The 17,941-nt window shown below is 38.9% G+C and overlaps 1 long non-coding RNA gene across 1 annotated transcript; it reads right to left on the bottom strand.

Annotated features, from left to right (window-relative positions):
- Positions 1-222: 222 nt before the first annotated feature.
- On the bottom strand, positions 223-8,011 carry LOC108700100. Its single transcript, XR_001932948.2, has 3 exons — positions 4,941-8,011; positions 2,533-2,653; positions 223-1,013 (listed from the first exon to the last, which is right to left on the bottom strand). It is a non-coding gene; the product is annotated as an uncharacterized LOC108700100 (long non-coding RNA).
- Between the last annotated feature and the right edge of the window lie 9,930 nt (positions 8,012-17,941).

The raw sequence follows: 17,941 nt of genomic DNA, 5'->3' as shown, positions 1-17,941 counted from the left end.
TTTTCAATTCAATACATGGCATTGGCATCCTCAGAATTTTTTTCCAGGGAGGGGCAAGGAAGAAAACATATTACACAAATGACTTGTACACATATTTTGGTTTCCACACAAACCTAACAACAGCTTTTCTATAAATATATGAAGTAGTAACTGTTGCACATTTATAGCATTGCCATTTTATTAGTGACACAAACTCCTGTTTTGCAAAATTACTAGCCAGCGGTTTGTAGAATGTTATTCCCCCCTAGAGTTCTAGTTACAGCTGGATACATACAGTGACGTCTCCATTTTACATACCCTAATTTAAAGTTTTTTCCATTTGTTATAGCATTTTTGTGGTTCTGCCAATATATAATGCATAATACATTTCCCTGACTTACACCATTTGAAAAATGTAAAATGGGGGTTCTACTGTACATAAAGTAGAGTAACAACAGCAGGAAGAGGCTGTGCACAACAAAATGTCACTAGTATAGAATCTATGTTTATACATTCTATTTCTATTTTATGGGAAAGCTGCTTTGTTTCCAGAATCACAGAAGGGTTAAAAGATAAGAGTCATCCAAAAATAAGCAATGAGGGGGATACAGGACAGAAGCAGGAGAGGGGGGAGGTACAAAAATATATATTATAATAATATTATAGATATTTCTATCTATACAGATATATAGAGTGAGGCAGATGGTTATTAAAGATTTTTATTATAAAATTACACTAACATTAATTCAACAAGCAAATCAAAATGCCACAAACCCACCCATACACCCTCCTGCCCACAGAGTCCATCCCTCTGTCCATAGGCAACAGTCCAAAACCCTCTGCCAAACCACCAATTGTCAAGGCCAAACTTATAAAGTCTTGTTTTTGTCCATATGGCCTTTATACCACCCCAACACAAAAACAATATCCAAACTCCCCCACCCTCTTCCAGAAATTCATGAATAACAAAAGAAAGCATTTGCAGGACACATCTCTCCTCGTACTCTGTGCTGTGCAATATCTCTGCCATCACCCTGAGGATGAAAAGAGAGCAGTATCAGAGCGTGGGAGACAATATCAGGCAGATGGTTATTAGAGACAGAGAGGGAAGTGTGGAGGTAACTCAGCAGAATGAAAAGGGAAAGGGTAAAAGAGTACAGTGAATAGAGTGAGGCCGTGGATAGGTAGCGGAAACAATGGAGCAGAGGGGCAAGGTACTGTAGGGGTTAATGTGCTTTGGGGAAATGCACTGAGAGAATAGTTGTAGGCAAAACCCACAGCCAACCTGTACCTATAAGATTCAATAATGAATGTAGTTACACAGCTATACACAGGCTCATTATAGCCTCTATAACACAAACAAGGTTTGTGGGACCTTCTTACACACAGTTGCCATTACACACATTAACACAGATACATACACAGACACACACAGACAATGGCATTCACACTCTAAGCTAAACACAACAGATTCACACCCATCTGCCCTGGGAAAGAAGCCGCTTCATCATGAGAAGACTCTCTGATTCTCTCACAGTTGAGGAGCAGGAAGCGTCTCACAGAGGGAAGGGGCTATGCTAAACAGGACTGCTGCTCCGAGAAGTAGAATAGGCATTGGGACGGTCCATTTTTTGAAGGGGTGCTGGCCATAAGATGTAAGACTTTTATAAGCTTATTACAGGTTCTTAAGAAATGTGTTCATATAAAAAAGAACAAAACTATATATATATATATATATATATATATATATATATATATATATATATATATATATATATATATATATATATATTCATATGGGAAGAGAGTATCCTTTATTATGAACCCCCCCTTGCCCCAATATGTGGACACCCATGTTGCTAGGGTAATTTGAACTCTAGCAACAATATAACCAATGGGATTGTTTTGCCTCCAATAAGGATTAATTATATATTAGCTAGGATCAAGTACAAAGTGCTGGTTTATTATTATTAAAGAGAAAATGGAAATCTAAAATTGAATTTTCTGATTAAAGTAGAGTCTATGGTAGATGGCCTTCCTTTAATTCGGATTAAGGGTTTTTCGGATAACAGATTCCATCCTTGTACAAGAAAGCTGAAGTTCAAATCTCACTGTACCATACCTCCCAACTGTCCCGTTTTCAGCGGGACAGACCCTCTTTTGACAGCTCAACCGACAGTCAGAAAAAGAAACAAACTTTCTAACTTTATTGGCTTTTGGCAGAGAGCCCAGAACACCTAACAGGTGCAACTAAGATACTTTGTAACAATTTTGAGATAAGCAAATAAGTAATTGAAACAATTTAGATAAGGGGAGGTCCCTTGGGAAAAGTTTGACTCACAGCTTAAAGGGCAATTCACCTTCATTAGCAAAAATGTAATAAGTGGAAAAAAAAACATAGAAATATATTCAAACTTTCATAACCTGCCAAATTTTGTAAAATTAACTCGGAAATTAGGGGATGTGGCCACAAAAATGGGCATGGTCAAAAAAAATTTGTTGCGCTGTTGGGAGGAATGCTGTAACATTCAGGGTAAGGGAGGGCCAGCTTACCTGTATGAGTTTTTCATTAAAATGGCTTTATGTTTTGCATTTAAAAGTCAGTCAGTGGTAGAAAGTTTAAAGGAATAATGATTCAATGATCAACTTCATATCCGAGAGTCGAAGACAGCATCTTAAATAAAGACAAACAGAACATATTTACTTCTGAATTACTGGGGCAGTAAGTGACATGTATTTCTCTGTAGTAACAGCGTATGCTACCTATTACATCTAATAATATCTCCTTTGAGGGAATTGTGTTTTTGTTGAAAGGTGACTTTTAATTATACATGTAATTTGTTTTCAGTAATAGGAAAAGAGCACAGAGCGAAACCTAAATATGAATTAATGGAACAGTAGCTTGTAGTTTAATAATGTATGCTTCAGTGAAACATCATGATTTCATTCTCTCTCCATTAACCTCTCTTGGGCTGGCAGAGGCTGCTACATTGAAATGTCATTATTAAATTCTGCCTTGGCATCATGGGCCCTATTTCTAGAAGATTGAAATAGAGAAATCTGAGGGCTAATTTGCAAAAAACAGGTGCCACTGCATAAGCACCAGAACCCCCCTCCCCCAACATGGATAGAGCGCTGCAGGTATTTAGCAGCACAGTATTCATGAGCAGCATCAGACTGGAGTATCTGGGGCCCACTGGGGCCGTCAACCCAAAGGCCCACCATGCCAGCCACTGAGGCCCCAACTAGGTGTCGGCGCCTGCAATTCCGCCCCCTTTCAACCCAGCACTTACCTTTCCAACAACAGAGGGGGTCCGAGGGAACATAGCCAGCGCATAGAGCCCAATAACACTCACTGCATTAGAAGAGCCAAATTTGGCTCTAAAAGTTACTTTTGGTTGCTTTTTAGGCGAAAGTTGTTTTTGCCTCATGGCAACATTGCCCCTGTCCCCAACCTCCTCATGAAATCCCCAACTGCATACCTACTCTTCCTACTTCTGCTAGGTTCTGCCATGCAGATCATGAGCATTTAGCAGGCCTGGTGCCGGTGGGGTCCATGAGAGACAGAGTTTCTCACTGCCTTGTACCCTACAGAGTAGAGCTATGCCCGGGATGCAAGTGTTCGGTTAATAAGCATAAAAAGTGTGAAATGTAATAAAAGTTATAAACAGAATTGTTTTTGTGCAGGAATAATAATTTTAATTTTCAATGTAATATTGTTCATTGAATGTCATTGCATTGTGAATTTAAATTGTGCACTGTACACTTGTATACTCGAAGGTGGCTTATTCAGTGAAAAGTTGTATTAAATACACTGCACACTTCTTTCCACTGTACAAAGCGGTCCAGGTCCACATTGAAAAAAGCTTTTCTGTTATCAACTTTTATTATTAATTATTTTTTATTATTAAAAATGTTTGCCGCTTGTTGCTCCTGCCCTTGTCCAGGGCTTTTTTTAATGACATTAATATTATTATATAATTGTCCCTTAGAGTATACTTAGGCGCTATAATCTGGGGAGAATGCATGACAGGCTGAAAAAAAGAAACCACAAAAGAGAATCACTTCAGTGCAAGCACCTAAACAACACAATAATTCAGGCCATTCCAACTCCAGGGCCCTAGGGCCTTCATAGGCAAGGATCTAAGCATAATCCTGCATGACTGTAGCTGAGTTCTTTTATGACTCAGATAATGTGACCGAATAACCTGTCATTTACTGAAGGTAAACTTAATACTTGACTTAGGAAGCCCTTGGAGCCTGGAACTGGATAGCTCTAAAATCCCAAGTTATTTCAATATAAGTGACTCATAAGTATTATTAATATACAGTAAGACTAGTGCAGGTTGGATCTGTTTACGCCAAGCTACAATTAATTATATATTATAATGCTATATTAAATGTTTTGCATATATAACAATAAAAATGTAATTCATCTATGTTTGTTAGGGATCTGCATTCTCACACAAGGTTTTGGCAACCATGTGGCTCTAGAACTGTGCATCTCTGGCCAGGGCCAGGCCGGGGCCACAGTGCGCCCTAGGCACTCGATCGGCTTCCAAGCCCCCCACCCGTGTGCGAGCCTGCGCAATAAGAAGATAAGGCAGGGCAATGTAGGGGGAGTGACAGAGTGATGGAGGGAGGTAGGGGGAGTGACGGAGGGAGGGAAGAGTTCTAGAGGAGACGGGAGGGGAGCAAGCGACCTGGACTAGGGTTAAGCAGAAAATCTTTGAATAGGTACCTGCCCAGCGCCCTCAAATCTTTGTGCCCTAGGCAGGTGCCTCTTCTGCTTACCCCTAGTTCAGGCCCTGTCTCTGGCTCTTCTTTTTGAATAACCTTTGACTGATGCTAAAAGGAAATGTTTCCTCATAAAATGCAGAGGTCAGAGTGTAATCTAAAAACATGTTAACACCTGGATAACAGAACATACAGTGAATAAAATGTAAGCAAAGAAAACTCACAGAAAACTTCAGTTCAGTTAGTGCAGCCGGTGTTTCTCCATGCAGCCAACTGTAAATGATTTCATAGCTACTTTTTTTCATCTGGATGTTAAAGGGGAATGGTAATTAGTAATAAAAAGGAATTTGTGGACCAAGTGAGCAAACACCAAGATAATCCTGTCTCATTTGGATTTGAATAGAATACAACTGTTGTTTGAAAAACAAAAATGTTATTTCCCCCCCCCCCCCAGAAACGGATAATCCGCCTGTTCTTTTCTGCAACACAAAGAACCAGTTACAATGCTGGCAGTATGGAAACCAAGTCTAAAGTAAAAGTACAAGAAATATGCAAAAAAAAAAATATTATGTGACTATGCAAACAGCAATGGAGGTGGATCTGTCAGACTTACTATTACTGTACTTAGCCACCTGTGTTGCTGTTAGAATATACAGAAAGCAGTATCTGTTGGTGAAGCATTATAACAGGTCTGAAAAACTCAGGATAGACACTGTATGATGGCCTATAATATGCTGTCAAGCTATACTTGTGAAAACAGGATATATAATATGTTCTAAGGCTATTATGTATAGCAAAGAACACATTGTTCAATGGAGTACAGAGTTACCACTTTGGTCACATTTGGAACACATTGCAACAAATGCACACTGTGGATTGCACTGCTTCCTAGGCAGCCATGTACCATGCAACTCACTTGAAAACTTACATAACTCCAAATGTTGCCAGTTTGTGCAGGACACCCCTGACTGGTGCAATCCAAGGTTGGGATAACTCAAAAGTGCATTGGCTTTAAGGTACATTTTTGAGGGACATTGGGAAAAATCTTAGATAAAATGATTGGTACTCTGTACCAACGGGAGAGCATCTTGTAATTATTTTCCAACAGTCTGGAACATCTAGTAGACGTATACGACTTTGTCACTATGAGCTCCCATTCTTCGTCTGTAAGAGGTCCTGATAAATTTCTATTTTATGCCCCTCATACGAAATTTGCACCTCAGCTCTAGTCTTCTTGAGGATTTCCTCCTTCAGTTTGTGGCAAATGACGTCTCTTGGCTGTTCCCCTCTAAGTGAAGCATTGCTCTGTGTGCACGATCAAAATCAATCGCTGTGTGGGGCGGTTTGTCAAGCAGTGGGTTAAAAATCTCACATAGTGCCTGCTCTAGATCAAGCTGTTTAATGGACTCAGGGATGGTTGTTTCGGCGCCCCCTGTTATCCATGTCCTCCATGTGCCGCCTCAATAAATATATATATTTGTGGTGTGAATTTACCCATTTTGTAGCTTTATTAATCCCTTGCGTGTGGGTCTGGAGCTGCAAATTGATCTCTTCCATTTTCGCGCCAATGTCTTTCAATTCGTCTTTAATCACAGCCAATTCGATCAGTTGCACAGCTTTAATATTTTTAGCCATTTCTAACAGATCCAACTTAGTCGGTAAGGCTGTGAGGAGCTCACGAATGTCATGCTGCTGGAAGCGCTGTGTAGAGCTACTCGTGGAGTCAGTCGGGCTTGGGCTACGATGTGGTGCATCTTGGAGCACATCTTGGAGCGTTGCGAACTAGGCCCCTCCGGCTTCTCAAATAAAGACGACACTGAAGGGAGTTTTACCTTTACCAGGGACGTCTGCTTGGGAGGGTAAGGTTTCTTCTTGGCATCCTTGCCCATTATAAGCGGTTTACCAGTCTTTATGCAAAAAAAAGCTAATTAAATGCTGGTCGAAGACGGGAGCTGCTGACTCCTATGTCTGTTCATAACGACATCCGGTCACGCCCCCCGTTATCGTTGCTTTTTATTACTGATCCTTCTATTCCGGCCCTCTCCTATTCATATTCCAGTCAAATCAATGCATGGTTGCTAAGGTAATTTGGACCCTAGTTACCAGATTGTTTAAGATGTCTCAGAACATCACTCTCTACATCATACTAAAAGTTTTTTTAAAGGTGAACAACCCCTTTAAATAATCAAGAAAATATAATGCAGAAATTGGATTTTACAGGCCACAAAAAATTATACGATCATCCTTACAATATTGATCGTTATGAAGGTGAGCCTGGATGTCTATCCATAATGTAGGAGGACTGAAGATAAATATCTGTGATGGCCTCCGCAGTGAGTTCTTACTCCAGTGTCCCAATTGCTGTTAAATTCAGGAGCAGAGGAGAAAAAAACATAGTACTTGTTTTTCACTGTTTCTATGGTGACAAAATGCCAAATGGGAAATATTTTCATTCTAACAGCTTAAAGCTCTTCTATATTCTTTCATGTTTTTGAAAAATAAATTTCACCTTCATTGAATGAAGTGCCGGAAACCTCTCTCTCTCTCTCTCTCTCTCTCTCTCTCTCTCTCTCTCTCTCTCTCTCTCTCTCTCTATCAGTGCATTGAACAAGCAAAAATAAAATGGATTGATTAGTTCACATAAAAGGTGCTGCCGCAGATGTTTTCTGTGTTTTCCTTATGTTACACTGTTACTAGGTTTTTAAAGGGCTAGTATCACCGAAATGACAAATCACTTAATACATGTTGCTGTATTATCTGCAACTAAATGTTTTCTTTAACATTTAGTTATATTTTGTCAGTTGTGAACAGGTGTAGAGTTTCCTGTACAGAATATCCCATGTCACTCACTAAGCATAGACATAAAGATAAAGTGAATGTAAACCTTGCTCATACATTTAAGATGCATTTTTAATTGTTATGCAATATGAGCTTGAGTCCCTTGCGATCCCATATGGCAACATCCACTCCTAAAACTGGTTTATTTTTATTCAAGTGATTCAGAAGCAAATACAATTTTTACAAGCAAATACAAATACAAGCATTATAATCAATTGTATAGAAATACCAACTGGATTTTTATGTCCCTACTTAGACTTATAAAGGGCCAGTTGAAACTTTCAGACAATTAGATAAGCTGTTGATATGCATCTGTCTTAAATGCCATAGAACTGCTTAAGGTCCCCATTGACGCAAAGATTTCTCTTGCCGAACGACCGATTTTAGCGAAGTCCGACCAATCTTTCGAAATTATCGTGCAGTCAGTGGGATTCGAACGATCGAAAAAATTACGATTTTTCATCTGACATCTGTCAGAAAATTGATCGGCCAGGTTAAAAAACCTTTATTGGTCCCAGTGCAATCTATCTTTGTTTGCAGGGCCAAGCAGGCAGCTACCCTTTGTTTTCCTGGCAATATCGCCTGAAATGGTCTTTTTAGTTGATGAACAATTCGTACGATCGTACAATCGTTTCGAGATAATCGTGGTCTCACGATGACAATCGGATCTTTTAAAAATCTTTACATCTATGGCCAGCTTAACAGTGGGAAACTGTGTGGCAGCCATATGACATAAGAGCAATTGAAATAACACACAACTTCCTTAAAGGGGTTAGTATATCTAACATGACCTGAATGCCTAGGGCTTGTGATGAGCATACTTGTGAATACAGTATATTGTTTTAATTACAAAAAAAACACTATGGTATTTGTTATTTCTTGAACAAGGATAACAGGGAAATTGAAGCCATTCCATGTTTGCTCCTTGTATGACAGATAATTATATTACCACTGCACAGATAAACATGCAGGGGTATTGTCTGTTCTCTAGTAATCAAATTATCTTGCAGGTAGTTCAAAAATGGTTAGACACCCTGAATCCTGAAATATATGATTACACGTAAAAGTCAATACTTAAAAGGGGAGGGCTGCTTGGGGGCAAGCACAGGCGTATTTATTATCTGCGCACAGGCAGTGGTGATCCACCAACATTGCTCATGTGTGCAGATGGGCTCTCACGGGTCCACAATATATAGTTTGCTGATAACACTTTTAAAGACAGATATGAATTTTTCATGTAAATAAAAGACAATCTTTCTAAATTTGACTGATATATATATCAGTAAATAATCCATTTTACATCTTTCATCTTGAGCCAGGCCACTGTTTGAGGTTATTCTCTGTCCTCTTTCAGAGGGCCCCTGCCAGATCAAATACAATGCAGGCTGCAAGTGTAACAGAATGATGAGCGGAAGTAAAAGGCATGCCTTTGCCCAGTGAGTGGATGCACATATGGAACACGTGAGAGAGGGAGACGTCAGCAGAATCCATCTCTTTGTATTGCAAAGATTCAACTCCATAGTCTGCCTCATGACACTGGAGAAAGTTATTCTTAGATGTGTATTCAGAAGTGTGACTTATGTAAGTACAATAAGTTTTAAAACCTTTTCAAAAACGGGCAAATTCACTAACCGCCAAAGCGCCTAACGCTGGCGTGAATTCGCTAGCGTTGGGCATTTTCGTTACTTCGCAAATTCACTAACGGACGCTGGTGTAACTTCGCTAGTGTTACTTCGCACCCTTACGCCTGGCGAATTTGCGCAACGGACGTAACTACGCAAATTCACTAACACGCGCATTGTTCTGAACGCTACCTTTTACGCTAGACTTCCTTTGCCACCTCAGACCAGGCGAAGCGCAATAGAGTAGATAGGGATTGCTTCAAAAAAAGTTAATATTTTTTCTAAGTCCCAAAAAACGCTGGCGTTTTTTCTTTATTATGGGTGATAGGCTGAAAAAGATCGAAAAAAATTTTGGGGCTCCCCTCCTTCCCCCCTACATTTCCTAACTCATGGCACCTTAACTATACAGTGGACACATGTGTAGGGCAAAATAAAAATTTTATTGGTTGTTTTGAAGGTTTCCCAGGCTTGTGTAGTTCTGCTACATTTACCTCCATTGTAACTTGAATTTGGCGCCGTATGCAAATTAACCATCGCTGGTGTAACTTCGCTTTGCTTGGCGAATTAACGCAAGCGCAACTTCGAAACCTTACGCTACCCCTAAGCGCAACTTCGGATTTTAGTTAATTTGCGGAGCGCTGGCGAAAATACGCCTGGCGAAGTGCGGCGAATCGGACGCCAGCGCAACTACGATTTTTAGTGAATGTCCCACTATGGGTGCTGCCCCTGCTTTTTAAAGTCTTTATAGAAAATAGAAATACCCTGGAGATGATACTAAGGGGCAGATTCACTAAAGGGCTAGCGCAAAATCGCTACCGTTCGCCTCCCTGAGCGCAACTTCGAGCGCAGCCCCTAAAGCTGTTTTGAAATTAGGAATCTAGTAAATTTCTAATCCCACCAGAGAGTTGAGAAACTACATGCTGAGTTTTATTTTTTGAAGCACCATTTAAGAAAGCACAATAGCACATTGTTTCATTTAGTAAACAGAAGTTTGTAAAAATCACAACAGCACTTTAGAACACACAAAAAAATTGTGCATAGGCTTTTTATGGTTATATGCACACACAGAATTGTGTTGCAACACCCTGGTGTTTATACTGAATGTTAATATTGAGCTAGGTTCTGTTATTTGTTTTTTTCTATTACTTGTGTCTCTGATCTATATCTTTATCCTGGGTGGATCAGCTGAATTTGTTTAGTTCAGTAAATGTGGTTTCAACTTTTCTCTGTGTTTAATTGGGAACTTTTGGGAGCCACTTCTTACTTCTCAGTCAAAACTTCCATTATCAACAGGCAGCAATAACAACAGAATTCACAATTAACTATTACAAGCGCTATATAAAAATGATCCCCTTCCCATCCACTCCTCCAATTGTTACAATTGTTTTGGTGCCATGATATTACCAAGCTGAAATCACTGTGACAAACATTTTTACTAGTGATGGGTGAATTTGCGCCGTTTCGTTTCGCCGAAAAATTCGCGAAATTCGCAAAACGGCAAAAAATTCGCAAAACGGCGCCGGCGTCTCGTTTTTGACGCCGGCGCCCGTTTTTTCGACGCCACGTTTCGCAAATTTATTCGCTCGGTGCGAATCACGCAAATTCGCCTGCGAATTCGCACCTGGCGAATAAATTCGCCCATCACTAATTTTTACCATATCCTATCTTCTGGTCTCTTGTTCAGTCTTCTAAGCTATATGTTTCATGGGTTTATGTAATGGGAACAATCATAAAGCAATTACTCTCTATAATGCTCCTTACATTTGTTACATTAGTTACATATATAACAAAGAATACAATTGACTTAATGGACTATATTTTGCTGTATTATTAATGGGATGTATGTGCAATGTCGCGCACTAACCAGCAAGCAAGTAAATATAAATGACACTTTTATTTTCAATGTTCTATGAAAGGAACTAACCAGATATAGCTTAGTTTTAGCTAGCTATATGGTAGTGCGAAAATCAGCTATAATTGTGACTTTGGTTAAATAAATGGAGAGTAGGGGAACAGAATATGAACTCTAGAAAATATTGCAGGGCCTCTGAATTTGATGTAATTTCTTCAGGAATTGTATTGCGGATTAGAAAGGACTATGAACAAAGCTGTTCAGTTGCTGTGCTGTGTATTGCTACTGAGTATGAACATGCTGTCTTTTCTTGTTACCATTTTAATTAATATAAAGTCACGTTTTATTCCTTCAAAATATCATTACATATTTACAAATGAGCTTCTACAGCAGATATTCCATTACTTAAGCCCTTGAAGGAATAAAGAGGAGTGACTCCACCTTTGATTAACTTTTCAGTTACTTGGAAAACCCTAGATTTTGATTCCATATATCTTTTGGGTCAATAGCAAACATATTGAATTCCTCCCATTAGGCATATTATTCCATTAGGGCATTTTTGCAATTTTTAATAAACGTAGAGGAAGGCTTTTACAGGGAATACCTCATCTGACATAAGCCAGAAAGAAAAAAACTGGAGAATAACAGAGAAGCCTTTGCAAAACATTTTGCCAAAACCAACTTGAACCTAGGACACAGTACCATAAAAATAAATGGACAGAAATAATATAATAACTGAGTTACCTATATTATTACAGCATTGTAGATATGTGTTTCGTTTTACATCTTTAAATGACCGAACTTTATCGTGCCAGTCACAATAGTGTGCATAACCTCAATAGCTTCTAGCAGCCAATGGAAGAGCAGTACATAACAAATCAAAACTGTTTATCCATACTACTTACGTTTGTTGCACATTTATTTTGCAATGAAAAAGGACACCCTAAAATGTACAACACAGAATAAAAATTTGCACAATATCAACTCAAAATGAACAACTGCACATTTTTATCTGTTCACGGCAGAAACTTTTTTCGTCTATACAGAAACACAAAATTGAATTATAGGAAAAAGCTAAATGGGGCCATGATTATATTTTTAAACAAGAATTGTATGCACTCTAACAGATGCTTAGGAACATGCAAACCAAAGATAACATGATTTATTTCACTGCAAAAATAAGAGTCTACAAAATAATAAATACAATTACGGAGATTACAGTGTCTGCCTGCAAAAGATCAGCTTGTTAAAAGCTCATTGTGTAAAAGATTACCTGCTGTTTAAGGCTAATGGCACACAAGGTTCTACCAGCAGTAATATACTGATAGAAAAACACCCATAACTACTTGAACAGCAACCATCTGTCGCCAATCATAACGTTTTTCACAGGCTATTGCTTTGTATCAGTTTGTTACCGGAGTTTAACTGTTGACAACTAAACCACTTCCCCTTGTAAACTCTACTCTTTATTGTATACGCAAAGCTGCATGGTGAGGGCCTGCCTGAAATGGATGGTTCAAGCACAATGCAAGGCCGCCTGAGGTCTAATAAAAGTGGAACCAAGTGACAATTACTGCTGGTACTTGCACATGACTCCTTTGTTAATTTCATCGTTGCTGACCCAAATCTAAAGTTGGTATCTTACCTCATTTTCACACAGAATGAAGTCACTGGATACAACCCATTAAAGGGTTAAACTCAGTTGCAGACCAACCACAACTGGGTTTTCCTAATTCACTGCCCATGGGAAAACCCCCCTTGGACCTCTAGGGCTTGGATGCGACTATGCTACGGGCAACCATATTCCCCAGTTCATACCTTGTTTGGGATAATAAGCCCACCAGACTTTCAGGGTTGGGCAGGTTGCGGGGTTACTGTTATGGGTTGGTTTTATGTTATGTTTTCTGCTGTTCTTACTCTTCTACCTTTTTTTCTGGCTGGAGAGGTCAAGCTACTTCTAATTTACGGAATGTTGTATGGGCACCATGGAACCCTGTTTGGTAATGTGAGTATATACTTCTTTGGTAATGTGAGTACATACTACTCCTGCAGGGCCTAAACAACAAAGTTAAATGGGCATTGGTTTTTAACTACCTCAAGTCGTACAACCCCCACATTCTCCTACTTCAGGAAACCCATTTGACCTGGAAAAAGATACTTGCACTACGCAGACCATGGGTTACACATATGTATCATTCAACATTCTCTTCTTATGCTAGGGGCACTTCAATCTTAGTTAGAAAAGGCTTACCACTTGATTTAATAGAAATCCGTTCGGACAGGTTGGGCCGATATAAAATAATGGCGTGTGCTATAGCGGGACACCCCCAACTTTTGATAAATATTTATATTCCTTCACTGACAATGAGCTTCAGGAAATCTATCAGGGTATCGTACAAATGCCTCCCGTCTCAATATGCATTATGGGCGACTTCAATGCCTGTTTTAACCCTTCCTTAGACAGGTTGACCCCAACCGCAGCCACTGCAGCAAAACTCGCTGATTGTGCAATGACATATAATTTATTCCGTGTTTGGTGCTGGAAATTTCCATTGAGACAGGAGTTCTCCTGTTATTCGGCAACACACCAGTCTCTATCCAAAATAGACTTAGCGCTGCTTTCCTCAGATCTCCTACCAAAAGTGTGAGAGATGAAATACCTACCCCGAGCAATCTCCGATCACGCCCCGCTATTTCTCTCCCTTGAGTAACTCCCGAACCCTACGACTAGACAATGTCAACTTAGCCCTTTCTGGTTAAAAAACACAGAAGTTCAATAAAAATATAAGTTACAAAAAACACAGAAGTTATGTCTAAGTCAACAGAAGCCTCACGTGACTTCGGAAAACGTATCGCCGCATGTGCTTTAGCGCAGGCCACTTTTCATTATAGCTGGCCATAGATGTAAAGATTTTTAAAAGATCTTTTCGTTATCGTTAGACCAAACTTATCATGAAATTATCGTTTAAATGTATGATTTGTCCATCAACTAAAAAGACCATTTCATGCAATGTTGTCTAGTTGAAGCCAGGAAACTGAGGGTAGCTGCCTGCTTGGCTCTGCAAACAGATATATTTCACTGTGACCGATGAAAATTTTCTAACCTGGCCGATCAATTTTATGACAGAGTTAGGACGAAAAATCTTTAAATGCACATTTGATTTCCACTAACCTGCCCCTCCTCTATGCCTTAGGCATTTCCCCCCATTCTCAGCACCATTTAATTGTGTAACCAGGGCATGGGGATGGACATCGTGTCAAATACACAGACACAGCCGGAACAGTATACAAAGACGCGTATACTTCATAAAGTTGTGGCTTTTACTGTGGCAAACAATGTGACAATGGTGGCATAACAGTACAGCTTAGCTTACGCTCATACAAAACGGCACTTCCTCGTGGACATCGGTTCCCCCATTCTGGTGCACAAACAAGATTCAGAGATGATACAAGGTTTGCATTAATAACAGTGACCAGAAAATGGCTCTTGCCTGCTTTCTATAATTATGAATAAGGGAAACAAGATTCAGATAATTTACTGTATATAGTGTAAGTTAAGTTCATTTTGCTTCAATAATGTGATAAAATAGATTTTTGAATAACTTTTTTGGGTGACGGATCCCCTGACAGACTACTCTAGTGCATGGTAACTCTTTTTTCCACATGGGCCACAACAAAGTCAGAGCTTTATGACCCAAAAATTGTTTTAGAAACAAAGAATCCTTTGTTTCAATGACGACCTGTTTATGAAGTACAGAATTGTTAAAAAATTATTTCTTTTTTGTAGCAAGACAAAAGAAATAACTTTAAACTAAATGTTAAAAAATCCGTAACACAATTTGCTGTAGAAAGTATGAAGAAAACAGTACATAGATGACCAACACAGTGAGTATTATGCAGCCATAAGGAAACAACATATATAAAGTTTCTCAGAATAGCATTTGACCTCTGAAGTATGTGTGTCATATTATGTAAAACTAGAATGAACAACAATAAATTAGTAAGAAAAAAACCCACAAAACAATACAAAAATAGCATCCTAGTATGACACTGGCATCCACACTGACCCCTAATCCCCCGGAATGCTTTGGTTTAAAATTTATCACGATATACTTAATGTAATGTTTCGTAACTTGTTTTTCCAGTCCTAGCTTAAATGCCTGAAGAAATTGCAGGAAGCAGAGTAATTTGGCAACCTCGTCTAAACTCAGTAAATAGGGTTTATTTAAACAAAGAAAGTGCTGCTGTTTTTTTCCACTTGACAGGGAAGGCAAAAATTGGAAGATCAAAATGTGTGGAATGCTTTGGTTGTTTGTACACCTTTTTCCATAAATTGTGATGACATGCAAGCTTGATCTTTCAAAACAGGTTAACAAAATTGTGTGTACAAAGAATGTCTTTTTCTCCCTAGGGCAGCACTTGATTTCGTAAAGATATGTCTTTACATAAAACAAACCAAAGCTACAAACCGGGGCTCATTTACTAAGGGTCAAAGTGAATTTTCAAATTCAAAAACTTCGAATTTCGAAGTCATCTTTGGGTACTTTGACCATCGAATAGGCCAAAATTCGATTTGAATTGAAAAAACTTTGGCTTAGAAAATCTAAGTACTTCAACACTTCACCACCGTAAACCTGCCAAATTGCTGTTTAGCCTATGGGGGACCTCCTTTAACCTTTGGCTAAGTTTTGAGTAGTCAAAGTATTTTTTTGAAAAAACGATTTTTACTTTGATCGAAAACGGGCGATAGTCGAAAAATACTTAGACTATTGAAGTATCAAATTCAATGGTCGAATTTAGAAGTTCAAAACCCCCACGTGTACCTGGTTTATGCACAATTCTTAATGTGATCAGTCGGGGCCAAGGAGGGCTGGGGCCGGGTTTTGACGCTGCATTAGTAGTTTTACAGAGCATTTGTTTTTAGATGAGGTTAGTGACCCCCATTTGAAAACTGGAAAGAGTCAGAAGAAGTAGTCAAATAGTTCAAAAACTATATAAAATAAATAATGACAACTTGTTGAAAAGTCACTTAGAATTGGCTATTCTATAACATACAAAGTTAACTTGAAGGTGAACCACCCCTTTAAATTTAAAGGTGGCCATACATGGGCAGATTTAAGATGGAGAGTCAACAGCTTATCTACCTGTGTATAGGGCCCTCCGATAAGCCTTCCTGACCGATATCTGGCCAAAATCTCCTGGATGTTGATTGAGCAGGTTTGATTTTCCCATTCGATCAAGGTCGGCAACAGCTGATTGATGTGGTTTTACAGTATTACGGTTGCCATTTTGCCCAGTCATACTTGCAAATCAATATAAAAGACAGAACTCCTCCCCAAAGTTATTGTCCTACAGCTATTAAATGAAGGTTTGTGGTGCATTATTGAGATATATCCAACTCTGCCTACATACAAATGCTACGCTGCAGGAGAAATGGCACTAGTTCCTGAACTGCCATTAAGACAGTTACATTCTTAAATATGGGTGCAGGCCTATTTAATACACATGAAGCAAAACAAGAAAACCTGTACATTTTGTACAGGATAAAGTATGTAAAAATACATATTTAAATATATATTAGTCAATGAGAAGAGTGATGCAAGAGGTAAAATCATGTTATTTATTTTAATTAGAAACTCTACTAACTGCTGCTTTCCAACCTTTTTATGCTAGGTTTGGGTTGAGCACCCGCTTTTACACCGTTTTATTAACTTGTGTATACTATGTCCCTTTCTTTTTTGGGTCTGCTCTCTGTGCACCCTTTTGCCTCTTACCCGTTATTACCCCTATTTCTTTCCCATTATTTTCCTGTTCAACTGCCTCAACTGTTCAATTTTTAAGGGTTTACTAAATACACCCTTACCTTTTACTCCCCTCCTTATTTAAAAGAAGCAGTACATTATCGGTTACTGCAGCTTAAATATCTAGAAATCTCTGCATCACTGTTGCAAGAATCATATTGTGGGTACTATTGGGAATGGTAAAACAATCTAATTTAATTATTGTAAACAGATGGGTAGACGACAGTCTATGGGCCACCTCACAGATGGAATTGGCCTAGGGCTTTATAAAAGGTAATCCAGCCTTTGAGGTTAGCAAAGCAATTAAACAGACCAAATCTACATATGCTACACATCTGGCAGAGCAGTTAGTAAAACTATCCCAATCATAATCATGATACCCAATGAGAGAAAGGACTTTGTTTCGTTCTTTCCAATCCATAATGGAAGAAAAGAAACCAACTAAAGAGGGTATACTAAACAGACCATTGACAAGGAGTTCTATGCACTTTTTACTAAAACAGTGCAGGGATCCCTTGCTTGGATCCCTTTACTATCAAAATGTAATCAGCATATATCACCTGGGCATTTCCTTTGCTTTTCACAATGGCTTACAACAATCATTTCCAAAGCCATTCTTTCCTTGCAGTTGTGCAGTTCCTTCCCTCAGGCCCTGAATAGATAAAACTCATTTGTATCGAGACAAATATATTTCCATTAGTCCAAACAGCTCACGTTACTGATTATACCCACCTGGATGTAAGCAAGTGGGATATATACTATAGATCCAGTGTAACTTCCGCTTTGACAGAGATTCAGTAGAACCCCCATTTTAAGTTTTTTCAGAGGACTAGAAAAAAATTATATCAAATCTGGGTAATGTAAAACCAGGAAAGTTCATTGTGCATTATATACTGGTAGGACCATAAAAATTGAGTTCAAACTTGAGGTTTCACTGTACATCTTTGGCCAGAAATTATGACTTACTATCCGTGCTGTGGCATTAACACAAAATATTGAATTCATAATATTGCAGATACAAACAGCTGCTTGACTACATTAATAGATGAAACTTTCCACAACTGCAACTGCCACCACATTTATGAAATCAAAGGCACAATCTGCATGCACAG

This window comes from Xenopus laevis, chromosome 8S, assembly GCF_017654675.1.
Source record: "Xenopus laevis strain J_2021 chromosome 8S, Xenopus_laevis_v10.1, whole genome shotgun sequence".
In the NCBI taxonomy this organism is placed as follows: domain Eukaryota; kingdom Metazoa; phylum Chordata; class Amphibia; order Anura; family Pipidae; genus Xenopus; species Xenopus laevis.
This window is presented reverse-complemented; position numbering and strand designations above follow the sequence as displayed.